The sequence below is a fragment of the Lotus japonicus genome, chromosome 4, assembly GCF_012489685.1.
Source record: "Lotus japonicus ecotype B-129 chromosome 4, LjGifu_v1.2".
In the NCBI taxonomy this organism is placed as follows: Eukaryota; Viridiplantae; Streptophyta; class Magnoliopsida; order Fabales; family Fabaceae; genus Lotus; species Lotus japonicus.
Genome location: NC_080044.1, coordinates 5,903,862 through 5,925,856, shown reverse-complemented (window position 1 = coordinate 5,925,856; position 21,995 = coordinate 5,903,862). Strand labels below are relative to the sequence as shown.

General features: G+C 38.1%; 1 long non-coding RNA gene across 4 annotated transcripts; it reads right to left on the bottom strand.

Annotated features, from left to right (window-relative positions):
• Positions 1 to 1,438: 1,438 nt before the first annotated feature.
• LOC130714447 (uncharacterized) lies at positions 1,439 to 5,258 on the bottom strand. 4 transcript variants are annotated; one of them, XR_009011280.1, is made up of 8 exons: positions 5,101 to 5,258; positions 4,805 to 4,939; positions 4,284 to 4,380; positions 3,948 to 4,085; positions 3,676 to 3,785; positions 3,311 to 3,392; positions 2,562 to 2,615; positions 1,439 to 1,905 (listed from the first exon to the last, which is right to left on the bottom strand). It is a non-coding gene; the product is annotated as an uncharacterized LOC130714447 (long non-coding RNA). The 4 variants fall into 4 exon arrangements; XR_009011278.1 differs by having other exon boundaries at positions 3,676 to 3,794; positions 5,101 to 5,257; XR_009011279.1 differs by lacking the exons at positions 4,284 to 4,380; positions 4,805 to 4,939; positions 5,101 to 5,258 and adding an exon at positions 4,189 to 4,251 and having other exon boundaries at positions 3,676 to 3,794.
• Between the last annotated feature and the right edge of the window lie 16,737 nt (positions 5,259 to 21,995).

Sequence of the window (21,995 nt, the reverse complement as noted above, 5' to 3'; positions counted from 1 at the left end):
GATCATGACCAATGCATGATTGATGCACATAATTTGTCATATTCTAAGAATGGTTAGATTGCTTTTATGTATTTTTTAGATGACTTAACTGAGTTTTGAACTACCACACCTAATTGGATTTTCACTTGAAAAGTGTTTAATTCTTAATTTTTATAGCTTCTACTAGTATTTTTTACCCGTGCGATGCACGGTGGATATTCATTTATATTTATTTTGTGTGTTTTTATGATTTTTGCGTTATTTTTTAAAAGATATTTTTATATTAATATATTGTTTTTATATTAGAATTTTTGAGATTTTTGGCTTTTTTGTTTGGTCGTGGCATGGTGATGGATTTAATGTGTTTGCGGTGTCTTGTCTCCCCTGTGATGACACACCACACACTTTTAACTTGACTTGTATTACAACCCTTGTCGTTTGTGTGTTGTCTTGGCAATATAGTGGATTGTATTCTCATTCGAGTAAACTATTGACATGTCTTGTTACACATTCCAACTGCTAGATTAATGTTTCTTATAATCATTACTGGAACACCAATTATTAGCGTTAATTGATGATTAGGAAAACTTAAAGAGTTTATTCTATTCAAAAACTCATTAATTTGAGGCTAAAATAGCACGATGCTAAAAAAATTAGGGATCTGTGATTTTTTTAAGGAAAGATAGATAAGTAATCTGGACTATAAGAGTCATCAAAAGACATGGATGTGTGATAAAAAATTCATGAGGGGATGTTGAGGCTAATTCCATTGCCTATCTGTTCACCTACGATTATGTCCTCTATGCTTAATATCTCTATTATAAAAAAAATAGCTCGACATATTGTTTGTGGTAGTTTGTTAGTATAGTTTTTTATATCATTGTTAGTGTCATTGATAATTGTGTATGGTAAAATACGTATTTAAACTTTCATTTTAAAATATTCAATTCCCTCAGTCAAAATTGACAATAGCAAAACATTTAACCAATATTAGTTTACGTTAGAAATATATGCTTTCCAGTCCTTTTACCCGTGCGATGCACGAGGATATTCATTTCTGTTTTTAGTATGATTCTTTTTTAATTTTGTGTTTTTAAAGTTATTTTATAGATTAATATAACTAAATTTATTTTAAATCAAAATTTGAATTTTATTTTACTGAGTGCACACATTAGTGACCTTTTAATGTATAGAGCCCGTAGTTACAGATATAACCTCAAGAAATTGAATATTGCTTTCAGATCTCTTCACCAAAAGCTTTCTTCACTGTAAAAAAAGGGAGATAGGTCATATTCCACTCTATAGGAGTTTAACAGACTTTAAAGGAATAACACTGATTAAGATGACATTTAACTTACAATTAGAGACCCGCATTTTAATGGAAGAGTTGTTACTCCTTAATTTAATCACGAATAAAAGATAAAAATAAAATAAAATAAAATCATAAGAATGGGTCCCATTGTCTGATATTCTGCACTAAATATTGTACACAAACTTTAATAGCAATTATCATGTCTTTTAGTAGCTAGTTATTTGGCAGTTTAAAAAGTTCTAGAATATAAAAAACAAATAGTGAAAAGGGGTGGGGTAGGATACAATGATGATTTACATGCAAATTGGTTATTTGAGGACTTGATTTGCTTCATATGGCCATCATCTGAAGATACTCCAGATGCTAAGTCAGCATGACATCCAAAGCGTACATAATTTTTCTTCTTTTTAGTTTATGTGGCTGGACAAGGTGTAACTTAAACTGCCTTCTTTTCAGTATGAAGGTAACTTCCTTGCATTTAGTCAAGAGTCCTGTTGAGTGTATAGTCATAGGGATGCAAAAAGGAGGAGCAGGCCAGGAATGGGGAAGGGGGATATTATATCATAAGATTTGTTGATTTGCTGAAACTGCACCTCACATTTGCTCCCTTGGTACTGAAACACAATAAAACACCAAAATCAATTTTTTTGTCTTCTAAAAAATAGCATCCCCCTCTCAGATTAATCGAATGATCAAATAACATCAAGCACTCAAATTTCGAAGAGACAAAGTAAGCAGCTGCATTAGAGAAAAGAAATGAGAGAATTTCATAAAATCATACTTAACCTCAGTCAAGTAAATGGAAAATGGAAAAGCAATCCAGGTGGGCATGGGAACAATAGTAAATATTAAAAGAACCCTCAGTCAAGGAATATGCATAAAACCTGCAGAGTAAGGTGTCTAAAAGCATCCTTAACCTCAAATTGAGAGGCACTTAGTTGGACTCTTAATGTCCCAAATAATAAATCACCTAATTTACATCACCTATATCCTGACTCCTTTTTTATACCCCCTACATAACCCAAGAATTAGATCACATACTGAGGTAGCCTAGCTACTTGGTAAAAATAGTCTAATTAACAGTTACTAACAAAGAGATATAATTTATAAAGCTAAAACAAAAAGTGATAAATTTTTTTCACTGATTTTGCCCGGTTTAGACTTCTGAAAGTACTGCATCGTGCATAGTGAAAGTCATGCACAAATAGGCAACTAAGAATCAAACAACTATGAATAGGGATGAGGTCTATAATTGCATTACAGGGCTTACCTTTCAAAACTGTCACCGTCCTCAAAGCAATTAAACATAGTACCCACTAATTACCTGAAAATATGATAGAATAATTATAAAGAAAAATTGAAAGACGAAAAGAGGCGAAAGAGAAATCAACAAAAGAGAAAGGACTCTGAAAGAAACAAATGAACTACAACATTAAAGAAAGTGCAACACCAAAAACTAAAGCAAAGAACGAAAGGATGAGAACAACATTAGAGTCACACATACTCAACAAAATGCAGAAAGCTTTGCATAAAAAGATTAAAAGAATGCTTTAAAGAAATTAGAATGCAAAAAATAAACCAAAGAAGGAACAAAATGTATATCTTGAATCATATAAATATTTTCTCTCCATCCATTATTCTTTATTTCCATTCTTAATCATTTTTACACATGACATAGCATTCCCCCAATATCCACTTCCTCCCATTCCAAGATCTACCTGTTCTCTTTTGAGCACCCAACTCTTGTATCATGACAAACCCTCATACATAAAAAAATTCTGTGTTAAAGAGCAATGTTTGCTTCCAAACATCTGAATCAAGTTTCCAATGACATGGATATGGGATTCTTGGGCTTGTAAAGTAACCTCCAACATCCAAGTTGCAGGATTATAACCATTCTTAATTTTTGGCACTCCATTAATTCCCTAGACCATGCACATCTTACTTTGATGTAAAAACTGATTGATAATACAGATGGTATTTAGTACTAATTCACTAATTAGAGATACTGCTGCTGACCTCCAAGTAATTGATCAGATGAGAACACTGCCAGCCTAAAGGCCCCACATATTTTCTCACCTCTATGCTTCAAGAGAAGTATCTGTGATATCACAATATAGAAGCTTAGCCTTGAGATATGAATAAAAATGTTACAATAGCAGCAAAAGAGAAACAAAATTACAGTTGCAAATGGCTAAACGAAAAATTCAAAATGATCCAATTCACAAAATAGGCATAAAGATGTTATCTTTAACCTGATTTAGTAGAAATAACAACATGCAAGTGTCATATAGAGAAGGAATAAAAAAAACAACTACCCAGCTAGAGAAAGAGCAAAGCAAATAAAAAACAAACAAACAGCAGCAAAAGAGAAATAAACTTACAGTTCAAAATGGCAATCTGATGAATTCTAAAAGTTTCCCCTTCGAACCCCTTTGAAGTTATCCATGCTTAACATCTTCCTTAAGATCCTGCTCTCTGTTAGATTGAAGCCCTGCGTGATCTTTGGATGAAATATAAACTCATCAAGCATATAGAAAGAAGCAAAATATAATTTAGGAAGATAAGTAGTGATTGCAGCAATCATATTATAACACAATGAGCAAGAGCGATCATAAAAGCATATTCATATAAGTGTGTAACAAAAATAACTTACACATCAACTCAAATAGCTTGTGGGCATGTATAAGTACAGGTGTTCACCACAATTAGTTTGAATTTTACCCATTTAACTTGCTTCCTCCTTCATGCACTCACAGAAATATGCCAAACTTGTTCAAGTTGTGCGCATTACCTAAGGAAAATAGAAGTATTAAATGCAAATAATCTAATGAAACTGAAACAGAACAAACAATGATAAAAATGACATGAGCATGCTATTTCATGGAGAAGATCACCAACAATCCCCTTTGTCAGGACCAAAGAAGGTGAAGAAAACAGGCCAACATTTCCCTGATCACAAACACCAGTGCAGTCCTTGATAGATATATACCTTAGTGCAGGAGCACTTCGCAGTGGCTTGTCGACCTTCATTGCCAATTTTAAGACACCATTCTAATGATAATCAGTGAGATTCGGGTTTATTGCACCTGCAATCAAAGGCTTGTCAGAAACTGTGGAGCATTTGAAAAGGTCAAGCTTCTCTAGCTGTTGACAACCACTTGCAATCTCAATTAGGCAGAAAATAACAGGAAAATAACCAACTGGTTTTGTAGTCCACCTTCTTCCAGCTTGATTTCCTAAAATTAGCAAATTACCTACGTGAACTACTTATATCCTGCCACTGTCAAAGTTTTTCCTGCCCCAAATTAGCATGTCTAGAAAATATGGTTAATAAGCTTCACCTCTTATTCTCAATTATGTTCATAACATATGAAAACAAAAGATTCCCTAACAAACTGATATTTTTTCCTATCTTTCCACACCAGAATTAAACCACAAAAAATCATTGAATAAAGCAACACTAAGATTATAAAAGATTTTAAAATAAGGTTAGCAGTAGGAATCTCTTACTCTGATTCTTAGCTCTCGGGTGTAGTTCCTTAATTGATGTACCAATCAATCCAATGGCTGAAGTCAGAGCACACTGACATCTGCTTCAGGAAGCAAAGTTGTTTGATCATATACTTCATCTGTTTTAGGTTCAGCCTACACAACCAATAACATAGGTAATCAAACTGTGCATAGAAATAGGTATTAGATCATGCATTAATTAGTTTTGTTAATTTGAATGATTATAAAAGAACATTATTAGTTGTGAATAAAAAAAGATTTCAAAAATAAAATATTGCAAGATGAGAGATCTTTACTCTATGTATGCTTTGTGTGGCCAAATTGAGGCAATTGACTTCTCCATTTAAAACCTCAAAACCATGATCCTTCAATTTTGCGGGCATCAAATAATCATTTAAGGGTGTATAAGGAGCAACTTTGGTGATGAATAGATTCCCAATATTACAGTCAACCCCCAAGCCTGCATCACAGATTGACATGAAATTTGATCAAAACTCCAACGTATATCGCCCCTGCAGCGTAGGATGAAGAATAAAAGCTTATATCTAGCATCATTTCCTGCCAACAACTGAACACCATCTATTTGCCAAAGTTTAATTGATAATTTTACCATCTAACTGCATTTCCAGATAGTAGAAAGCATAGCCCAAAAAGACTAATACTTACCAATTCAAGTTTCAAAAAAAAAAACTAATGTCTGGCCCTCTGGCCTAAAAATTGCACGGCCAAGATATCTTGGCTCTGAAATAATTGTAATGTAGTCTTTAGTCTTTAGTCTTTCCCAAAATCAGCACTATAGTGAGTGCATGATTCAAGTTTATTTGCCTTGTTTAGTTTATAATGGCCATCATAAAACCTTTATGGATCACATAATCATGTTCTGCACGCTGCAATTGCAGATTCCGTGCAGACATTTCAAAGATCAGCCCCATCAAATCCCACGATAATGCTTAGGAATCCTAGTTTCAAAATTGATAGATTTAGAAAAAGCTTCAAAGGTTCACACCAATAAAACAACAAAAAAGAAAAGGAAAGGAAAACCATATTAGTGAACCCAAAATTTGTATCAAACTGAAATAGAAAATGAAAAAAAATCCAATCGAAATTAGCAAAAACAAAAAGAGGGAGGTAAATTAAAAGAAAGAAACAGAGAAGAGAAAATGAGGTTACCCTCTGTAGAAGAAGAAATAGATGTTCCATCCGCGATTCGTGAGCATTTACTCCTTTTTCGTCCTTGACTCTTTCGTTACGCTCTTCTCTCATCTTCTCCGTCGTCCTATTCTTCTGATTCCAAACCCTACGTCGCATTCACTCTTCATTCCCGTTTCCCTTCATCAAACTCAGTTACTTCTTACTTGTATCCAAGACCAGCGCCGACATTTTCCTCCCTTGGTTCTGCAGCGCGCCGTATCAAGAATGAAAGATTTAGAACCCACGAAAAGGGGTTGAAAGAGAAGCCGGCGAAATAAAATTAAGGAAAATGGTGGATAAGAAGGTTCTCACCGGATGCGTCGTGAAGGAACGAAATTCTTTGTTTTGCAGAGCGGAGACCTCTTTAGGTGATGCGATGTGCGTACATCAAATCCAAGCTTCTACAAATCCAGCAAACATTGTCTTTTGGTAAATTTTCTACTTTTATTACTTTCTTTATATGAATATATGTGGTTCCTTGGAATGGGTAGGAAGAAAGAAAGACGCGACCGCTGGCGATTTTACTACGGAGAAGAAACGATGAGGGAGTTACAAAAGAAGAGGAAATCAGAAACTGAAACAGTAGAATAAGAAGGAGAGTAGCTGAATCGTTGCCACAAAGTTATGAACGGTTAGGATTGAATCCTAGGAAAATAATATGGGTTTTTACTAAAATATCCATCTAGAAATTTCAATTGTAGTGCAATAGATTATTGAATTCCTAATTTGCCCCCAAGGCTGCACAAACTCTTCCTTTATATATAGTATAGATAGATACCATTATATATATATATATATATATATATTTTGAAAGTTAGAAGAAAGCTTTACAACTTTCATGTTGCGCCCTACCTCTGATGTGTTTCTAGCTTGGTAAAAATCAATGCACAATCATGTTGTCATTATAACTTGCGATTATGAATAGTCTGCACTAAAACAATCATCATATTTTGAGATACAACATTAAGGATGTAAGATCAAGTTTTGATCTAGTAGTAAAACTCTATGTTTTGATGATTACAAGTTAACCTTTTGATATGAACAATTGTGGTACTCTAACGTGTTTTTCTGAGTGTGCTATTTACAGGCTCTGACCTCAACTCAATCTCACACAAATCAGAAGCACTGTGTATAAAGAGCGACCCAAGCAACGCTTTCGCATTCACCATGTTCAGTATGAACAGTGGAAAAGCTTCAGAAGTTCTGAAGTTATACAAACTCTGATGTGGACTCAGTCACTAGAAGCTCTGAAGATCCAGAAAGTCTGATAACCAAGAAACACTGAAGGTTCAGATATTCTGATGGTGTAGAAGATTCTGAAGATCCAGAAGCTGATTAGTGAAATTCCGTTGTCCAGAAGCAAGATACTCTGAAGACCATGTTCTTCCCTCTGAGTTCAGAATCAGAAGAAACAATGGTCAGAAGATCTGGGCTTTCCCTCTGACTTTGATCAACCGGCTTCACAAGTTCCAATATGAAGCATTCCCCTGATCAGAAGTCTCCTAGGTTTAAAGGTCAAGTCGCTATCCAAGTACAAAAGCAACTGTACCTTCCTGACGACCTACCTAACAGTCTCAGACACAGCAGAAGCTGGATTTTCCAGAACTGCCCTCCAACGGTAGCATTTCCCATGCAACGCTCAACCCTAATCCTTGGAGTATATATAGAGACTGAAGACTGAAAGAAACGGCGAGAAGCATTCACATAAGCGCAAGACAAACTTAAATTCTTCTAAGCTTTCTTTCATCTGAAATTCATTGAGTTTACTATTAGCTTTTTAGAAGCAAATCTCTTGTAAACAATTCTTTGATAAACAGTTTGTTTAGTTCCTTTAGGAGATCAAGGTTGATCGGATCCTAGAGAAGACTAAGAGAGTGAATCTTAGTGTGAGCTAAGTCAGTGTAATTGTTAGTCACTTGTAGGTTTCAAGTGCAGTTGTAACTCTTACCTGATTAGTGGATTGCCTTCATTCTAAGAAGGAAGAAATCACCTTAACGGGTGGACTGGAGTAGCTTGAGTGATTTATCAAGTGAACCAGGATAAAATCCTTGTGTGCTTTTCTATCTCTTATCTTTAGCACTTAAGTTCTCGAAAGATTTGTCAAAATCTTTAAGGTGGAAGCTTTATACTGAAAACGTTATTCAAACCCCCCCTTTCTACCGTTTTTCATACCTTCAATTGGTATCAGAGCGCAAGTTCTGATTACCACACCTAACAGTGTTCAGTGATCCGGGCCGGTGTGAAAAACAATGGCTGCCACCACCAGTGAAACTCAAAGAGATGGTTACAATGCAAAGCCTCCTATGTTCGACGGTCAAAGGTTCGAATATTGGAAAGATAGACTGGAGAGTTTCTTTCTGGGTTTCGATGCAGATCTCTGGGATATTATTGTGGATGGCTACGAGCGTCCAGTTGATGCAGATGGCAAGAAGATCCCAAGGTCAGAGATGACTGCAGATCAAAAGAAGCTGTACTCACAACATCACAAAGCAAGAGCAATTCTTCTAAGTGTTATTTCCTATGAAGAGTACCAGAAGATTACAGATCGTGAGTTTGCGAAAGGCATTTTCGAATCTCTGAAGATGTCTCATGAAGGAAACAAGAAAGTCAAAGAATCAAAGGCATTGTCTTTGATCCAAAAGTATGAATCCTTCATCATGGAGCCAAATGAGTCCATTGAAGAAATGTTCTCCAGATTTCAGTTGCTTGTAGCTGGCATACGACCTCTCAACAAGAGCTACACAACAAAAGATCATGTCATAAGGGTCATCAGGTGTCTTCCTGAAAGTTGGATGCCTTTAGTGACTTCAATAGAGCTCACGAGAGACGTTGAGAATATGAGTTTAGAAGAACTCATCAGCATTTTGAAATGCCATGAGCTGAAGCGCTCAGAGATGCAAGATCTGAGGAAAAAGTCCATAGCCTTGAAATCTAAATCTGAAAAGGCTAAGGTTGAGAAGTCAAAAGCTCTTCAAGCTGAAGAAGAGGAATCTGAAGAAGCGTCAGAAGATTCTGATGAAGATGAGCTGACTCTGATCTCCAAGAGACTCAATCGCATCTGGAAGCACAGGCAGAGCAAATACAAAGGCTCTGGAAAGGCAAGAGGAAAGTCTGAATCCTCAGGTCAGAAGAAGTCCTCACTTAAGGAAGTCACATGCTTTGAGTGCAAAGAATCAGGGCACTACAAAAGTGACTGTCCAAAATTGAAGAAGGACAAGAAGCCAAAGAAGCACTTCAAGACAAAGAAGAGTCTGATGGTGACATTTGATGAATCAGAGTCAGAGGATGTTGACTCTGATGGTGAAGTCCAAGGACTCATGGCTATTGTCAAAGACAAGGAAGCAGAGTCAAAGGGAGTTGTTGACTTTGACTCAGAATTAGAAGGAAATCCTAACTCAGACGATGAAAATGAGGTATTCGCTTCTTTCTCTACCTCTGAACTGAAACATGCATTGTCTGATATTATGGATAAGTATAACTCCTTATTGTCTAAGCATAAGAAGCTGAAAAAGAACTTATCTGCTGTTTCCAAGACTCCTTCTGAACATGAGAAAATTATTTCTGATTTGAAAAATGATAATCATGCCTTGATCAATTCTAACTCTGTGCTTAAGAACCAGATTGCTAAGTTAGAAGAAATTGTTGCCTGTGATGCCTCTGATTGTAGAAATGAATCTAAGTATGAAAAGTCTTTTCAAAGATTCCTAGCTACAAGCGTGGATAGAAGCTTAATGGCTTCAATGATCTATGGCGTAAGCAGAAATGGAATGCATGGCATTGGCTATTCTAAACCAATTAGAAATGAGCCCTCTGTGTCTAAAGCTAAATCCTTGTATGAATGTTTTGTTCCCTCTGGAACCATATTGCCTGATCCTGTACCTGCTAAAGTTGCTAAAAACCCTCTTAAAAAGGGATCCTTCTCTATGACTAAATATCATGCAAATATTCCTTTAAAATATCATGTTGAGACACCCAAGGTGATCAGAACCTCTGGGGTAACTAACAAGAGAGGACCCAGAAAGTGGGTACCTAAGGACAAGATTATCTATGTTGCAGATATCCTTGATAGCTCCACTGAAACACCAATCATGGTATCTGGACAGTGGATGCTCGCGTCACATGACGGGAGAAAGGCGTATGTTCCGAGAGCTGAAACTTAAGCCTGGAGGCGAAGTTGGCTTTGGAGGAAATGAAAAGGGTAAAATTGTTGGTACTGGTACTATTTGTGTAGATAGTAGTCCATGCATTGATAATGTGTTATTGGTAGACGGCTTAACACATAACTTATTGTTTATAAGTCAATTAGCTGACAAGGGTTATGATGTTATATTCAATCAAAAGTCCTGCCGGGCTGTAAGTCAAATCGATGGCTCTGTTCTGTTTAACAGCAAGAGGAAAGGCAAATTCAGACGCTCTTTGTGAAGCATGTCAGAAAGGCAAATTCACAAAAGTCCCTTTCAAGGCAAAGAATGTTGTCTCAACCTCAAGGCCGTTGGAACTTCTGCATATCGACCTTTTTGGACCAGTGAAAACTGAGTCTATAGGTGGCAAGAGATATGGGATGGTTATCGTTGATGACTATAGCCGCTGGACATGGGTAAAGTTTCTAACCCGCAAGGATGAGTCTCATGCTGTGTTCTCTACCTTCATTGCTCAAGTGCAAAACGAGAAGGCTTGTAGGATTGTGCGTGTCAGAAGTGACCATGGTGGAGAGTTTGAGAATGACAAATTTGAGAGTCTGTTTGATTCCTATGGAATTGCACATGATTTCTCTTGTCCCAGAACTCCTCAACAAAATGGTGTTGTGGAGAGGAAGAACAGAACTCTTCAGGAGATGGCTAGAACCATACTCCAAGAAACTGGCATGGCTAAGCACTTTTGGGCAGAGGCAGTAAATACAGCATGTTACATTCAGAACAGAATCTCTGTGAGACCAATTCTGAATAAGACTCCTTATGAATTGTGGAAGAACATAAAACCCAACATTTCTTATTTTCATCCTTTTGGCTGTGTTTGTTATGTTCTCAATACTAAGGATAGATTTCATAAATCTGATGCTAAGACTATTGAAGAATCTATTCATGTTAGATTTGACGATAAGCTTGACTCTGACCAGTCAAAGCTAGTTGAAAAGTTTGCAGATTTAAGCATTAATGTTTCTGACAAAGGCAAAGCTCCAGAGGAAGTTGAGCCAGAGGAAGATGAACCAGAGGAAGAAGCTGGTCCCTCTAACTCACAAACTCTGAAGAAGAGCAGAATCACTGCAGCTCACCCTAAGGAATTGATTTTGGGCAACAAAGACGAACCAGTCAGAACCAGATCTGCCTTCAGACCCTCTGAAGAGACCTTGCTCAGTCTGAAAGGATTGGTGTCCTTAATTGAACCCAAGTCCATAGATGAAGCTCTTCAGGACAAGGATTGGATTCTGGCCATGGAAGAAGAATTGAATCAATTCTCCAAGAACGATGTTTGGAGCTTAGTGAAGAAGCCTGAGAGTGTCCATGTTATTGGAACGAAATGGGTATTCAGAAACAAGCTGAATGAGAAAGGAGATGTAGTCAGAAACAAGGCAAGGCTAGTTGCTCAAGGCTACAGCCAGCAGGAAGGAATAGACTACACTGAAACATTTGCTCCAGTAGCAAGACTGGAGGCAATCAGACTGTTGATTTCTTTTTCAGTAAATCACAACATAGTTCTACATCAGATGGACGTGAAGAGTGCCTTCCTAAATGGTTATATTTCAGAGGAAGTCTATGTTCATCAACCCCCAGGTTTTGAAGATGAGAAGAAACCAGACCATGTGTTCAAATTGAAGAAATCACTCTACGGTCTGAAGCAAGCTCCCAGAGCATGGTATGAGAGACTCAGCTCATTCCTTCTGGAGAATGAGTTTGTAAGGGGTAAAGTAGATACAACTCTTTTTTGCAAGACTTATAATGATGATATCTTAATTGTGCAAATTTATGTTGATGATATTATATTTGGTTCTGCTAATCAATCTCTATGCAAAGAATTTTCTGAGATGATGCAGGCTGAATTTGAGATGAGTATAATGGGAGAATTAAAGTACTTTCTGGGAATACAAGTTGATCAAACACCAGAAGGAACATATATCCATCAGAGCAAGTACACTAAAGAACTTCTGAAGAAATTCAATATGCTGGAATCTACAGTGGCCAAAACTCCAATGCATCCTACATGCATTCTGGAGAAAGAAGATAAAAGTGGTAAAGTATGTCAGAAGCTCTATCGTGGCATGATAGGTTCACTTCTATACTTAACTGCATCTAGGCCAGACATACTATTTAGTGTTCATCTATGTGCTCGTTTCCAATTAGATCCAAGGGAAACCCACTTAACTGCTGTTAAGAGGATCCTAAGGTATCCTAAAGGCACCACTAACCTTGGCTTGATGTATAAGAAAACATCAGAGTATAAGCTTTCAGGTTACTGTGATGCTGATTATGCTGGAGATAGAACAGAGAGAAAAAGTACTTCTGGAAATTGTCAATTTCTGGGAAGCAATCTAGTCTCATGGGCAAGCAAGAGGCAATCAACCATTGCACTATCAACTGCAGAGGCAGAATATATCTCAGCAGCAATATGCAGCACTCAGATGCTCTGGATGAAACATCAGCTGGAGGATTATCAGATCCTTGAGAGCAATATCCCAATCTATTGTGATAACACTGCTGCAATCTCATTGAGTAAGAATCCTATCTTGCATTCAAGGGCAAAGCACATTGAGGTAAAGTATCACTTTATTAGAGATTATGTACAGAAGGGCGTACTTCTTCTGAAGTTTGTTGATACTTACCATCAATGGGCAGATATCTTTACAAAGCCCTTAGCAGAGGATAGATTTAATTTTATTCTGAAAAATCTAAACATGGACTTTTGTCCAGAGTGAAGATGGATCAGAACCTCTGACTATGATACTTCTTGATCAGAAGATGTCTAGTCCAGAAGGTAACTCAATCAGAGTGTGTGTACCCACTGGTACTGACTCTGAAGCTGAGACAGCATCACGTGTGTCAGTATTTCTGATGCATAGTTCCTTGTGCCCGTGTGACAGTCTGTTATGATTGCGTGTAGATGTGCTTCTCTCCTGTGTGTGATTTGTGTATTTACTGTTACTATCTATCTTTAATTTTCAACCGTTGATCTTAAAGTGCTTTTTGAATCAACAACGGTTATTTGTCAAAACCCACTATACACACACGATCTCGTTCACTTCCGATTTTTACTCTCTCTCTGCTTTTCAAAACCGCTTATCCTCGATTTCTCTCTCGATCTCTATTCATCTTTCAACCTTCATCTTCTACCTCAAACCTCCAACCGCTTAAAAAATGGTGAGTCCAACCAGAAGAGCTACTGCAGATGCAACCCAGTTCCCTCACATGGTAGTTGGTCTAGCAACGGGTCAAAGGGGCCCTGAGAATCCGACACAAGATCAAGGTCAAGCTCAAGAGCAGATTATTCCAATTGCAGAACGGGGCTGTGCCGTTCACTGCGTATTTGCTCCTGAGGAACTTCAAGTCCTGGCAGAATGGAGATTCGACCTCGACAACCTGGCCACAAATGGGTATGATCTTCGTCCTGAAGTCCAAGTTCAAGGTTGGGGAAATTACTTCAACAGACTTCGAGGACCGGTGTATGATAAACTGATCAAGGAATTCTGGAAGCACGCCGACTGCGATGATACTCAGGTGGTATCTCACATTCTTGGAAGAAAGATCATCATCACAGAGAAGTCCTTCGTGAACTTGCTGGGTGCAGACACTGCTTTTGGGTATCGTTTCCAACTCACGGAATCGAAGCTGAAACCCAGCACCAAGGATACAATCAACCAGGCCCTGTACACCAATTACAAACCGGGCAAGACGAATTACAAGGTGATGGACCTTCATCCCAAGCTCAGGATCTGGCACAAAATTTTGCTCCACTGCATAAACCAGAGACCAAAGGGCAGTTCTCCAGACTACATCAACTTCAACCAGAAGGTGATGTTGTTCTTCATCCAAGACCAGAAGAAGATCTGCCTTCCCTACTTCCTGTTCTCCTACTTGAAGGAATGTATCCGGAAGTCTCGTACCACTTCCTCCATCAAGTCAGCGATCAAGTATATTCCCTTCGGGAGACTTTTGTCTGATCTCTTCATTGAGAGTGGCCTCATTCAAGATCTGATAAATGCTGGATGCACAGAGGATCTGACCACCATTGTCAGTGATGTCTTCACGGCAAACTCTCTAAAGAAGATGGGCCTAATCAAGAAGAAGATTGCTCCTGCCCATGAAGACACATCTTCTGATATCAGAAGTAGAAGGATGCCTCTGAATGACTACCCTCTGTGGACACAGGCAGACAATCCTGACGCCATTAGGTGCTATGTTGAAGACCTAAGGGCTCAAGGATTCGAAATTGATCTCGATGACTTCTTCAGCAGACTGCCGCCAGCTCCAGAGTTTCCTTCTCCTCCCAAGAAGAAAGTTCAGAGGAAGATGATCCTAGAAGAATCTTCTGAGGAATCGGATGTCCCTCTGATCAAAAAGAAGAAGACGGGTCAACTCAAGAGAAAGCAAGATGAAACCAGCAAGCCTGATGATGGTGATGATGGTGATAATGAGGATGGTCCTCCTAAGAAGAAGAAGAAGCAGGTCAGAATCGTGGTGAAGCCTACTCGGGTGGAACCAGCTGCTGAAGTGATCAGAAGGACTGAACCTCCTGCCAGAGTGACAAGATCATCAACACATTCAAGTAAGTCTGCAATTGCTTCTGATGATGATTTGAATTTATTTGATGCACTCCCCATATCTGCCATGCTCAAACACTCTTCAAATCCCCTCACTCCTATTCCTGAATCACAACCAGCTGCACAAACCACCTCTCCACCACATTCCCCAAGGTCTTCGTTCTTTCAACCTTCCCCTACTGAAGCACCTCTCTGGAATTTGCTCCAGAACCAACCCTCTAGGTCAGAAGAACCAACCTCTCCCATTACCATTCCATACAACCCATTAACTTCTGAACCCATCATTCATGAACAACCAGAGCCTACCCAACCAGAACCTGAACCAGAACAATCTGTGTCTAACCAATCCTCGGTTAGATCACCTCATCCTCTGGTTGAAACTTCAGAACCCCACCTTGGAACCTCTGAACCCAATGCTCAAATGTTTAACATTGGCTCTCCACAAGGTGCCTCTGAAGCTCACAGCAGCAATCACCCAGCCTCTCCTGAAACCAACCTCTCCATAATTCCTTATACTCACCTCCGACCCACATCTCTCTCTGAGTGCATCAATATTTTCTATCATGAAGCCTCTTTGAGGCTACGCAATGTGCACGGTCAGACTGACCTCAGTGAGAATGCTGAACGTGTGGCTGATGAGTGGAACACTCTGGGCACTTGGCTGGTGGCTCAAGTTCCAATTATGATGCAGCTCCTGCATGCAGAGGGAAGTCAGAGGATTGAGGCTGCAAAGCAAAGGTTTGCTCGAAGGGTGGCTCTTCATGAACAAGAACAGAGACATAAGCTTCTTGAAGCTATTGAAGAAGCCAAGAGAAAGAAAGCTCAAGCAGAAGAAGCTGCACGTCAAGCAGCAGCTCAAGCTGAACAAGCCAGACTAGAGGCCGAACGACTTGAGGCTGAGGCTGAAGCCCTTAGATGCCAAGCACTTGCACCAGTAGTGTTTACTCCTGCTGCTTCTGCTTCCATTCCAGATCCTCAAGCTGCTCAGAATGTTCCTTCCGGTTCTACTCAGTCAAGCTCATCCAGACTCGACATCATGGAACAGCGTCTTGACACTCATGAATCCATGCTAATTGAAATGAAGCACATGATGATGGAACTTCTGCGTCGAACTGATAAACCCTAGTTTTAGGATCTCTTCGCTTTTCTTTTTCTTTAACGTTGTTTTATTTTTGTTAAACTCTGTTTCTTTCTATTTAATTATTCTACTTTGCTCGTTTGTGATTATCTATGCATATCTATATATATTTGTGTCACATATGTTTGCAAAAATCTTTTTATTCATAATATCTTTATGTTTACATCATACATTCTTTCCCTAAAGTTTAGAATGGAGGATCCCTCCTCATTCTTCTGCACTCCTGGCGCTGCTCTGACCTATCCTTCTCCAGACGCTCCAGTGCATGCTGGATGTTGTTGAGCCTATTCTTTAGCTCATCCCTCTCCAGAATCTCTTCTGCAGTCTTGAGCTTCTCTTCCAAACTCTCTTTTTCTTCCAGCAGCTTGAGTTCAAGCCGGCTGAGTTCTTGCACCTCCTCCACGAAGGCAAGCAATTCCCTCAGGTCTCTCTTCAACTCTGGACGCAGGTCCTCCTCCAGCAGTGTCCGTGTTAGCTCCGCGATGGTCGTTGTACCCTCTGGATGCCTGATGTTCAGGAACAAGTCCTCCTCGAAGGCCTTCTTCCTCAGCTCTTCTAGTGCTACGATGTATGATGCCATTTTTTCTTTACTGACAATTGTTCGAGGTGTGAAGCTTACCTCTCTCTCCAACGCTTTATATAGGCTTCACTTTCTCTCTGAAAGTTAATGCTCCTACAGTTTCTCGAGGTTAAGTTCTTGGTAACTGACCCTTCTCTTTACTCCCTTGACCGGTGGTAAATGTTCTTCTCCTGCATTAACTCTTCTATTTATTTCGCCTAACTCTGATTCTTGCATCGTTTTTCATTTTCTTTAAACTTAGACCTTCTCTAAGGGGGAGTACCTTGTACTTCAAGCTATGTTTTTCACACCCCAAGCTTTTTGCTTATGACAAAAAGGGGGAGTAAACCCAGTTTTTGATGTGTAAGATGTGTTAGTGTGATTTATTTTTTCTTTTGGAGAATTTAAGAGTTCCACCTTCATGACCATAGATGTGTCACTGGGCAAATACAAGGAATACATTTCACTTCTTCTGAAGTGATTCTAAGTTGACTCTGATACCCAAGACTCTGATACCTTGTCCGTGACTCTGATTACTTATGCGCTCTGATTACTCGATTTTCATCTATGTCATAAGTTTTTCACTCTGAACTCTTATATCATTTAGCTCAGAATCTAGACTTTACTAACGTTTTCATCAAGTATTAGATTCAGGGGGAGCTAAGCTCAGAATCAAGCAGTGACTTGAATTCAGAATGAGGGAGATAAACTATTCACATCAGGATAAGTCTTATTCTATATCTCTAAACTCTGAGTGAATTCAGTTTAATGTTTAAGAATTGTTCATCAAAAATCTTAGTTTTGTCATCATCAAAAAGGGGGAGATTGTAAGATCAAGTTTTGATCTAGTAGTACAACTCTATGTTTTGATGATTACAAGTTAAACTTTTGATATGAACAATTGTGGTACTCTAACGTGTTTTTCTGAGTGTGCTATTTACAGGCTCTGACCTCAATTCAATCTCACACAAATCAGAAGCACTGTGTATAAAGAGCGACCCAAGCAACGCTTTCGCATTCACCATGTTCAGTATGAACAGTGGAAAAGCTTCAGAAGTTCTGAAGTTATACAAACTCTGATGTGGACTCAGTCACTAGAAGCTCTGAAGATCCAGAAAGTCTGATAACCAAGAAACACTGAAGGTTCAGATATTCTGATGGTGTAGAAGATTCTGAAGATCCAGAAGCTGATTAGTGAAATTTCGTTGTCCAGAAGCAAGATACTCTGAAGACCATGTTCTTCCCTCTGAGTTCAGAATCAGAAGAAACAATGGTCAGAGGATCTGGGCTTTCCCTCTGACTCTGATCAACCGGCTTCACAAGTTCCAATATGAAGCATTCCCCTGATCAGAAGTCTCCTAGGTTTAAAGGTCAAGTCGCTATCCAAGTACAAAAGCAACTGTACCTTCCTGACGACCTACCTAACAGTCTCAGACACAGCAGAAGCTGGATTTTCCAGAACTGCCCTCCAACGGTAGCATTTCCCATGCAACGCTCAACCCTAATCCTTGGAGTATATATAGAGACTGAAGACTGAAAGAAACGGCGAGAAGCATTCACATAAGCGCAAGACAAACTTAAATTCTTCTAAGCTTTCTTTCATCTGAAATTCATTGAGTTTACTATTAGCTTTTTAGAAGCAAATCTCTTGTAAACAATTCTTTGATAAACAGTTTGTTTAGTTCCTTTAGGAGATCAAGGTTGATCGGATCCTAGAGAAGACTAAGAGAGTGAATCTTAGTGTGAGCTAAGTCAGTGTAATTGTTAGTCACTTGTAGGTTTCAAGTGCAGTTGTAACTCTTACCTGATTAGTGGATTGCCTTCATTCTAAGAAGGAAGAAATCACCTTAACGGGTGGACTGGAGTAGCTTGAGTGATTTATCAAGTGAACCAGGATAAAATCCTTGTGTGCTTTTCTATCTCTTATCTTTAGCACTTAAGTTCTCGAAAGATTTGTCAAAATCTTTAAGGTGGAAGCTTTATACTGAAAACGTTATTCAAACCCCCCCTTTCTACCGTTTTTCATACCTTCAAAGGACACTCAAAGCTATTTAAAAGGACTACAACTTTCATGAGGAATCCAAGTGAAGATTTGATCATTAAGAGAGTCTAAAAATGACCCGAAAGTATTGCTCACTATTGAGCTATCAGATTTGAGCACAATCAAAGACAACTTACTTTTATTAGGCATAAACTCATAAGATACCAAGAGAAGGGCATAAACGTCTCAAAGCTAAAGCTGATTATTACTATAAATACTAGTACAATAGATTAGGTCAAATACTTTTACTTTTTCACTTCATCTTATGCAATCCTCATTTCTTGGTTTCAATTGCTTTGAAGAAATAAAAGCAAGATATAATTCATTATAATAAAAGAATCTTACAAACAAGACTTTTCCAAATGAGTCACAATGATCCCATTCATTCATGGAATAGTTCCCTTACATATGTACAAAAGTTTCTCCACTCATAAAAATAAATTCAACCAAAATAGACACAAAAAGTGAATACAAGGTTCAAAGAAGGCAAGCTTAAATATGTTGTTCCTGTTTTAAACAGCAGCCATGCCCCCCTTTTTCCTGCCAATTAAAATATGCCAAGTGTAATAGGTTGCCATGTCATCTGGTAGCTTAGTAAGTCTTGTATTTCACATTTTGGTCCCTTTACTTCTTAAAAATTTCACTTTATCCCCCAACTAATAATATTTTAATTTGTTCTTTTGAATTTTAAAAATTTCCCTTTATTCCTTCAGGTTTTTCCTTCATGCTTTTTCTCATCACCATGAATGCAGCCAAGCCAGCCATCATCACTTCACCACCACCGAGCCACCACCGTTATCTCCTCCTCTGTTTTCCGGCGGAGCCCACCCAACGACCCCCGTATGGGTTTGCTCTCAAACCCGACCACAAAACACCTCAAGGATGCTCGATAATCCTCTAGGACGAAGAAAGAGTTCCCAGAAACCCTCTAAGACAAGCTCCGCCGCAGATCGAAGGTTTTCTGGAACAGAGGCAGAAATGGGCACTGTTGGTCTCTCTTTAACATATAATTTTGATTGTTAATTGTTGATAGCTTGTTTTTTGAGTTCTGATTTCGATTGAAATATCTGGGTTGGGTTCTGGCGTTCTGCTACGGTTTCACCACCCATAGCAGCCACTGCAGTGACGGCGCGGGTGCTGGGGCGAGGAGGTGCGGCGGCTAGGCTCAAGCAAACAGGTACGACGACGGAGCAAGGCCTTTCGTTTGACGATGGCGACGAAGACGAAGTGGTGGGAGCGGCGGCGATGGATCTGGGACGAGAAGATGCGACGGAGAAAGGCTTGTTGTTTTACCTTCTGATGAATGAGGATGTTCAAGATCAGGAGGATTGTGGGTTATGGATGAGTGAAGGTGAAGAATAGTATATTTAATTAACTAGTGGATATCAAATCAATTAAACTTCGATGGCTTGTTGGTAAGTACCTTCCTTTATCTATGTTGTGACCTGAGTTCGAACCTTGTAGGGTTTCTTTTTTTTTTTTTTGTATTTAACAATACTTTGATTTTGGTTAAAATGAGGATTAGAAAAATAAAAACCTTACTTCGGCCAGGATTCGAACACAGAACATCAAACTCACCAGTTACTTCAAATACCACTAGGCTACACTATATTACGATGACAAATTTTGCATTATTATATATTGTTTAGAATGAGCTACTTTAATAATACATGGCAACTAAAACCTCCATAGATATAGTACCATTAAGAAAATTTCAACCCTCGATTAAGACATTAATCGATATAAAGCGATGACTCTGTGTTCTTTAGGGCAATCTTAACTTATACCTTAATAGATATAAAGCAATGAATCTATGTTTTATAGAGCAATCTTGGCTTAGACCTTAATCGATATATAACAATGCCTATAAGTGCTATAGGACAACTAAGACCTCTATCGATATAGTACGATCAAGAAAAATAAAAAACCTAGATTAAGACCTTGATCGGTATAAAGCGATGACTCTATGTTCTATAGGGAAATCCTAGATAATCCTAAATCAATCTAATAGTGATCACTCCAAGTGCTATAGGGAAACCCTCGACGAAGTCTTATAAAGTTCAATCCTAGATTAAGTCCTTAATCAGTCTAAGGCGATCACTCCAAGTGTTATAATGCAACTCTCAACGAAGTCTTAATCAATCTAAAGGGTTATCTACCAAGTGCTATAAGTCAATCCTCGACTAAGTCCTTAATCGATATATTTTGATCATGAAAAGCACTACAAGACAAATCATGATAAATATCAATTTAAATGTTTAACTGTCACGTAAGAATAATATACATTAATAAGCCAAAATAATCAATTAAATTTGGTTGGTTTAGTGGTAACTGTTTTCCTTCATGATTGCCTTGACTCGAGTTCGAATCGTGTTGGCATAATATTTTGTTTAATCAACAATAATATTGCTTTGATTTTTGTTTAAATGAGAGCAAATGTTAAAAAATACATAAAAAAAGCTACAAGTATGATTCGAACTTAAGACTTCATATGGAATAGTTACTTTTTTTACCACTACACCACATTTATTTTACATGAAAATATTAGTGTTACTCAATATAAGTCAAACCGAAAATATTAGTGTTAATCGATATAAAGCGATCAATACCAATTGCAATAGGCCAACCCTTGACCAAGACCATAAACGATATAAAGCGATCAATGCCAACCCTAAGGGTCAACCCTCGAGTAAGTCCTTAATCGATATAAAACGATCACTACAAAGTGTTATAGAGCATCCATTGACTAAGTCATTAATCAATGTAAAGCGATCACTAAAAAGTTCTATAGGACAACCCTCGACTAAGTCCTTAATCGATATAAAGCAATCACTACAAAGTGTTACAGAGCATCCCTTGACTAAGTCATTAATCAATGTAAAGCATAGGGCAACCCTCGACTACGTCCTTAATCGATATAAATGATCACTCGTAGGTGCAATTAACTAGTTGGCTTTAATTTATTAATGGTGACAGAAGTATAATATATGTAATTAACTAGTGGATAACAAGTCAATTGAACCAATTACTTTGCTTACCACTATGCTACATTATAATAAGTTGAAAGTTTTGCGTTAATATATATTGTTTAAAATTAGTTACTTTTACAAGATCTCCACCGATAGAGTACGATTAAGAAAAGTGCAACTCTCAATTAAGACCTTAATCGGTATAAAGCGATGACTCTATGTTTTATAGGAAAATCTTGACTTATACCTTAATCGATATAAAGCGATGACTCTATGTTATATAGAGCAATATTGACTTAGACATTAATCGATATAAAGCGATAACTATGTTCTATAGAGAAACCTTTGACTTAGACCATAAACGATATATAACAATGACTATAAGTGCTATAGGGCAACTAAGACCTCCATTGATATAGTACGATTAAGAAAAGTGCAACCCTCGATTATGACCTTAATCAATATAAAGCGATGAATCTATGCTCTATAGGGCAATCTTGACTTATACCTTAATCAATATAAAGCGACGACTCTGTGTTAT